At 49.2% G+C, this 6,450-nt stretch overlaps 1 pseudogene; it reads right to left on the bottom strand.

The window, feature by feature from the left end:
• Positions 1-938: 938 nt before the first annotated feature.
• On the bottom strand, positions 939-5,044 carry LOC144715893 (AT-hook motif nuclear-localized protein 22 pseudogene; annotated as a pseudogene).
• Positions 5,045-6,450: the final 1,406 nt, after the last annotated feature.

The raw sequence follows: 6,450 nt of genomic DNA, 5'->3' as shown, positions 1-6,450 counted from the left end.
TCTCTCACGAATGACGAGAAAAAATTAAAGAGGGGGTTGGGGGAGAACTGAGAAGGCAAGATTAGGGTTTTGGGTAGAGGGAAAAACAGAAAGAGGGAAGGTAAAAGCCAGAGAGAAGAGCTTGTCGGAGCTTGGTCCAAGGAGGTGTGATGTGAAAGCCAGCGGTCATCAAGGGCAGAAGCCCCCACGGAAGTTCCTCTCTCCTCGGCACCTCGCCACATGAAGAAGACCTAAATGCCGCTGCTGCTTGCGACTGACGGACCCAGGCCGCAGATGGCATCAGCCTGACTCTGCTTCGCTTCTATGGATGACTGAAACGATGCTTCTTGTTCCCTTTCCTCAACTGCCCAAGCCCAAATCCACCTTCGATTCAAAGCCTCTCTCTCTCTCTCTCTCACTCTTTCTCTTGCTCTCTTCCTCTTTCTATCTGTCTCTCTCTCAATCACAAGTAGTACACACACATACACACATGTATCTATCTATATATGGATAGCTACCAATTTATCTATGTACATCTATCTATCGGTATATGTATTTATATCCATCTTATCTATACATGTATATTTATCAATCTGTCTGTCTATCTATCAACGTATCTGTGTCTATATCTCATCTCTCTCTAGACCTCTCCCTCTGTCATGTTTTCTGTCGATCTGGGTGAAAAAGAAAGCTGCGGGCATGCTTCCCGAGGAAGAAGAGGAGTCATGCAGAGGCTCCAAATACGTCAAATCATCCGAAGCAGGCGGGTAGGTGGACCTCGTCAGTTACCCTCAAAGCTCTGTCTCCTGAAGCCCATTACCGGGTTTTAAGATTTAACATTCCCCCCTTCCCCATGAATCTTACAGTACAAAATCTAGAAAAAAAAACCCGGATGAGATCCAGGAAAAAAGAAAGAAAGATAGATCGACAGTTAGCCACCTAGCAGAGAAGCAAACGAATCGGAAGAGAATCAGAAGCTCTGTGAAATGAAAAAAAATCAACGAAAGTTCAAAGTAGGGAAAGAGAACAGCGACATAGACGGAAAGATAGAGAGAGAATCATCAGTATGACGGGGGAGGGCGGTGAGGCTGGTGAGAAACCCACGCTCCAAAAACATCGTGCGGCAGCTGAGTGCTCGCCATGAGATTGGGCTGCAGTCCATACACAGCCATTCCCTGCGGCTCTCCCAGGCTTGCACCGGCGTGCCGAGGAGAAGACGGCCCGCCGGCGGCGCCACCGCCCGCGCCGACCTGAGCCAGCTGCATTCCCTCCGACCCGCCGCCTGCGCCGGCGGTCTCCCCCCCCACGTCGTCTTCTATCGGCAGCCGCTCGTACGTGACGTTCCCGAACGTGGCGGCGATGACCATCACCGGCCCGGCCGCCATTAGAGCTCCGACGACGCTCCCCCCCACCACCTGCCCCTGCCCGCCGGCGAGATAGACGGTCAGCCCCGTCGCGCCCGCCGGCGCCGGCGCGGGCAGGAACGCGCCAGAGAGCGAGAGGATCTCGAACCGGCCGTGCAAGGGCACCACCGCGCCCACCGGCGCCGCCGGCTGGCGCAGCGTGACGTTGGCGACGACTCCGCTCCCGCTGAGCACGCAGACGCCGCGCTGACGACGGCGGACGAAGGTGGAGATGGCCTCGACGATGTCGGCGCCGCCGCTGATCTCCAGAACGTGCGAGCGGAGCCCGTTTGGGCTTTCGCGAGTGATGATGACGGGGGGCTTGGGCTTGTTCTTCGAGCCGGGAGGGCGCCCGCGCGGCCGGCGGCCGCCGGATACGGCCGCGCCGCCGCTGCTGCCGGCGGGCCGGTCTACTGCGTCGGCGTCGTCGTCGTTGGGGTTTTGGTTGCTGCCGCTGCTGTTCGTGCTGGCGGGGTTGGGGTTGTCGTTGTTGGGGTTGCGGAGCTGAAGAGCGGTGACGGCGCCGGGGGAAGAGGAGGCGGGGTCCGCGCCGACGCCGCCGCCGCCGCCGCCGCCGCCGCCGCCGCCGCCGCCGAGGGCCACATTCCCAGCCCACCACCGGTTCGCCAGATCTTCCTCTATGACGTTCGCACACCCAATTGAGGTGAAATCCACTCTCCCCAGCAAAAGAGCTCTCGTTTCTATCTCCTTCTTCTTTCGATCATCGGCCTCTGCGATCAGCGACTTTTTCTTCTCCGAAGACTTGTTTTTGTTCGGCTTGACGAGAGTGTGAATAGCGGAGAAACCCTAACGATGGTCGTCTCCTTCTTCCCTGGTAAGAACGGAAACGCGCTGAGAGAAGCTTCGGGGACGCGGCGCCGGGGGAGGAGGGAGGGGGGGGCTGTCTTCGAAAAGACAGAAGAGAAAGGATGAAGAGAGAGCGGAAGAGATCTGAGGAGAGCAGAAAAAGCTTTGCACATCAAAAATAAAAGAAAATCGCATACCCTGGCAGAAAGGAGGAAGCCTCAGCTGGTAAGGAAGAAGCTCATGCTCCCGGGGAAAGAACAGAATACTCCTTGATTTAGTGAATACCTCCGATAACTGCCGTGCCACACAATTTCGACCTCCCTCCCTCCCTCTCTCTCTCTCTCTCTCTTTCTATCTCTGTCTCTCTCAACCTATTCCTGCTGCGGCTGCTTGCCAAGCTTTTTTATTTCTCTTGCCTTCCGCTGCCACTCCTGGCCTTGATCCCCGCTCTTCTTCTCTCCAGCCCTATAAATCCTCCCATGTTTCCGCTGATCTACCACTGCAGTTCTCTCTCTCTCTATCCATACCTTTTCTTTGGGTCTTTCTTTAACCCCCTTGCTCTTGCCTGGAACTTAGGGCTTGCCCTGGGTGACGTGGAGGAGGACCCTTGTTTTCCGTCTCTCACCGCCTTTCTCACCATCTCGGTCCCTCTCCATCGTTCATCCACGCTTCTCCACCTGCGGAGGCGGCGTCAAGTTAAGCTGCAAGAAATTGGCGATCGTCAGAGCTTAGATACTGCTTTGCACTAACATAAACATCACAGATTTAATTTGTAATTTGAAGTGGCGTTGGCAATTGGAAGGCATCTCCCTTTTCTTTAACAATGAAGGTAAGCAGGGGGAAAGAGAGAAAGAGTGGAGAAAGAGTGAGAGATAGAAATAGATAGAAGGAGAAAGAGAGAGAGAAAGATAGAAAAAGAGATAGAGAGAAAGAGAAAGAGTAAGAGAGAGACAGAGAGAAAGAGAAAGAGTAAGAGAGGGAGAGAGTAAGAGAGAGAAAGAGAGAAAGAGTAAGAGAGAGACAGAGAGAAAGAGAAAGAGTAAGAGAGGGAGAGAGTAAGAGAGAGAAAGAGAGAATGAGAAAGATTAAGAGAGAGAAAGAGTAAGAGAGAGAAAAATTAAGAGGGAGAAAGAGAGAAAGAGTGAGAGAGAAAGAATAAGAGAGAGAAAGAGTGAGATAGAGATAGTGAGAGAAAGAGTGAGAGAGAGATAGAGAGAGAAAGAAACAGAAAGAAAGAGTGAGAGAGAGATAGAGAGAGAAAGGTAAAGATAAAGAGTGAGAGAGAGGTAGAGGAAGGTAGAGATATATATAGAGAGAGAGAAAGAGAATGAGGGAGAAAGAGAGAAAGTTTTGAACGTGCTGATGGTCCTATCCCTTTCTCGTCAGTATGATAATGTGGAGAGATAATATGAAGAGTAGAGAGAGAGAGATGGATCAGTCAGACCGATGTGTCGGAAGATCATACGCTCCTCTCGTAGAAAATAGATATTGAGAAAGAAACAGAATCAGCCTCTGACTTTTAATTTATGAATAAATAGGTTGATTGAGAAATAACGCATAGATAAATAAAAATACAAAACAGATGGACAGATAAAGAAAACAGATTCAAATATACTAATAAAAAGATGAATAGATAGACAAATAGATACATGAATGGATTGAGAGGCACTGATCAAGAGATAGGAGGATAAACAGTGATATAGATTGGTAGATAGATATATGGATATATATGAACAGAGGAACGAATAGAGAAATACTTGATAGATATATATGAAAAATAGATTAAAAGATTGATAAATATACAGATACCCAGATGGATAAATTGACAGATTCACAGATGGATAAACCGGGGGTAAACCGGTAGACCTAAGATTGTGACTCAGATGAAGGGTGAGAACAGAGAGAAATTGAGACTCAGACGAGTCCTTGACCAGAGAGAGAGAGAGAGAGAGAGACAGCGAGAGAGAGAGAGAGAGAGAGAGAGAGAGAGAGAGAGAGAGAGAGAGAGCGAGATAGAGAGAGATAGAGAGAGAGAGAGTGAGATAGAGAGAGATAGAGCGAGAGAGAGCGAGATAGAGCGAGATAGAGAGAGAGAGGGAGAGAGAGAGAGAGAGAGAGAGAGAGAGAGAGAGAGAGAGAGAGAGAGAGAGAGAGAGAGAGAGAGAGAGAGAGAGAGAGAGAGAGAGAGAGAGAGAGAGAGAGAGAGAGAGAGAGAGAGAGAGAGAGAGAGAGAGAGAGAGAGAGAGAGAGAGAGAGAGAGAGAGAGAGAGAGAGAGAGAGAGAGAGAGAGAGAGAGAGAGAGAGAGAGAGAGAGAGAGAGAGAGAGAGAGAGAGAGAGAGCGAGATAGAGAGAGATAGAGAGAGAGAGAGAGCGAGATAGAGAGAGAGAGGGAGAGAGAGAGGGAGAGAGAGAGAGAGGGAGAGAGAGAGAGAGGGAGAGAGAGAGATGAATATATTAAAATATAGATAGCTTGCTGGTGTCGATAACACAGCGCCTGAAGACAAAAGCCCTAATCAGCCTCGCTGTACCCTAGTTCGTCCCGCGCTAGAAACGGGGACTCGAAACCCATAAGCTCCCGCAAATCTCTGCATAAATCGACATCTCCGCCTGCCCCACGCTCACCGTTCTTCCCTGCCTATCTGATTGATGCGACCTCTCGAGTTGACGCCACCCGCCTTGTTTTTTTTTTAATTTTTTTTACCGGGTCCCTTCCTCTCCGATCCATCCTCTCTGACAGATCTCTGCAGCGCCGGCCGGAGACGATGGATTCGCGGAGTTGGGTCTCATTTATGGGCATGTGAAGGATCCCCGTCGACGGTCGTTGCCCGGCCTCTCGCCGCCGGCGAACTGCCATGACGGCTTTGATTGATACATGTCGCACTTATCTCTCTGCACCACTGTTGCAGCTCTTCCGTCTCTCTCTCTCTATCTACGCCTCTCTGCTTTCTTACAGTCTGATCGACCCAGGCCCAGCCTGGAGGCCGCGCCAAAATTGACCAGCCTCCACTTGTTCCCTTCTTCTGGACCACCACCTCTCCCACATCAAAATCTGCCATCTTCTCTATGCATGGCCTTCAGCTACCACGTAAACACCCTTCCCTCCATTCCCCTTGTACCATTGCTATCATCTCAATTTCACCATCTCTTTCTCTGGAAAGTTCGTCCCACGATTCCTTCAAGAGTGATTAAGGATCCTCTTGCATACCACTCTTCAGGATAACTCAATGCATCAATAGAAGCTAGAGCATATTAGTCAACCAGAAGGAGCTTGATTAATCTCTTAAGAGTAACGGCAACTCCAATTGACCCAAGAACTGGGCTCTACTTAGTCCATCCTAAGTTTTCCAGCATCTTAACGACCCTCTCGATATTAATGAAAACACTGATTAACGTTATTGAATCACTCTATACGGATTTACTTAGCTTAAAATGTAGAATAACATGTGTTGTACATTTCAGAAATCAAATTCCAAAATTATCCGAAGGTTTTCGTGAAGGGAAAGAGAGCCTTATTCAGAGGAATACAGTACTTTAGGAGCAAGTGTCGCCACACTTCCAGTTTGGAAACCAACCTAGAATTAAGAGCGAGAGATCTGAAGAGTCAGAGCCCCACGCAGGGTAGACCTACCTTCACCATACGCGGATTCTGGAATTCCAGATCCCTCCAGCACTAAATCCCATACTCCATTAATGCATGCTGCGTACGGGCCCCCACTCTGGGGTCAAAGCTTTCCAAAATGACGCAGGAAAGAGCGTGCAAATCGCAAAATACGGCCTTCCCAAAATACTATGGCGGCGAGGAAAGCTCCGTGGAGGAGTGCCACCCACGGCGGGCCCCTACGTTCGATTCTGGTTCAAGTACAGCGTGATAAGACACGCACTGCCTGCGCCAAAGTCTTACCCACATATAAATTCTCAATAAATATGTTCTACAGCTACAGAAGCCAATTATGACACCGTTTGTACCTAAAAAATAACATCTACGTTTAAAATTGAACTTTTACTTTATCCGATTTGATGCCCTTCTTCAATCCTTTTGATCTTGATGTAGATGTCAACGGGTAAATACCTTGCAGCCCTTTATTAAAAATTTATGGAGAGAGATGTGATGAGGAACTTGGTCTGTAGATTTTTTTTTGAAGTGTGTCATAGAAGAATCCGCAGTAACTTTGCTCCGAATAAAAAAGCTGAAAAGAATAAGTAGAATAATAATTTCAGGGTATCAGAACGCAGGACGGAGAGAGATGATTGCCCAATCAT

This window comes from Wolffia australiana, chromosome 19 (genome assembly GCF_029677425.1).
Source record: "Wolffia australiana isolate 7733 chromosome 19, ASM2967742v1".
Classification (NCBI taxonomy): Eukaryota; Viridiplantae; Streptophyta; class Magnoliopsida; order Alismatales; family Araceae; genus Wolffia; species Wolffia australiana.
Note: the sequence above shows the minus strand (reverse complement) of the source record. Positions and strands in the feature narration are given on the sequence as shown.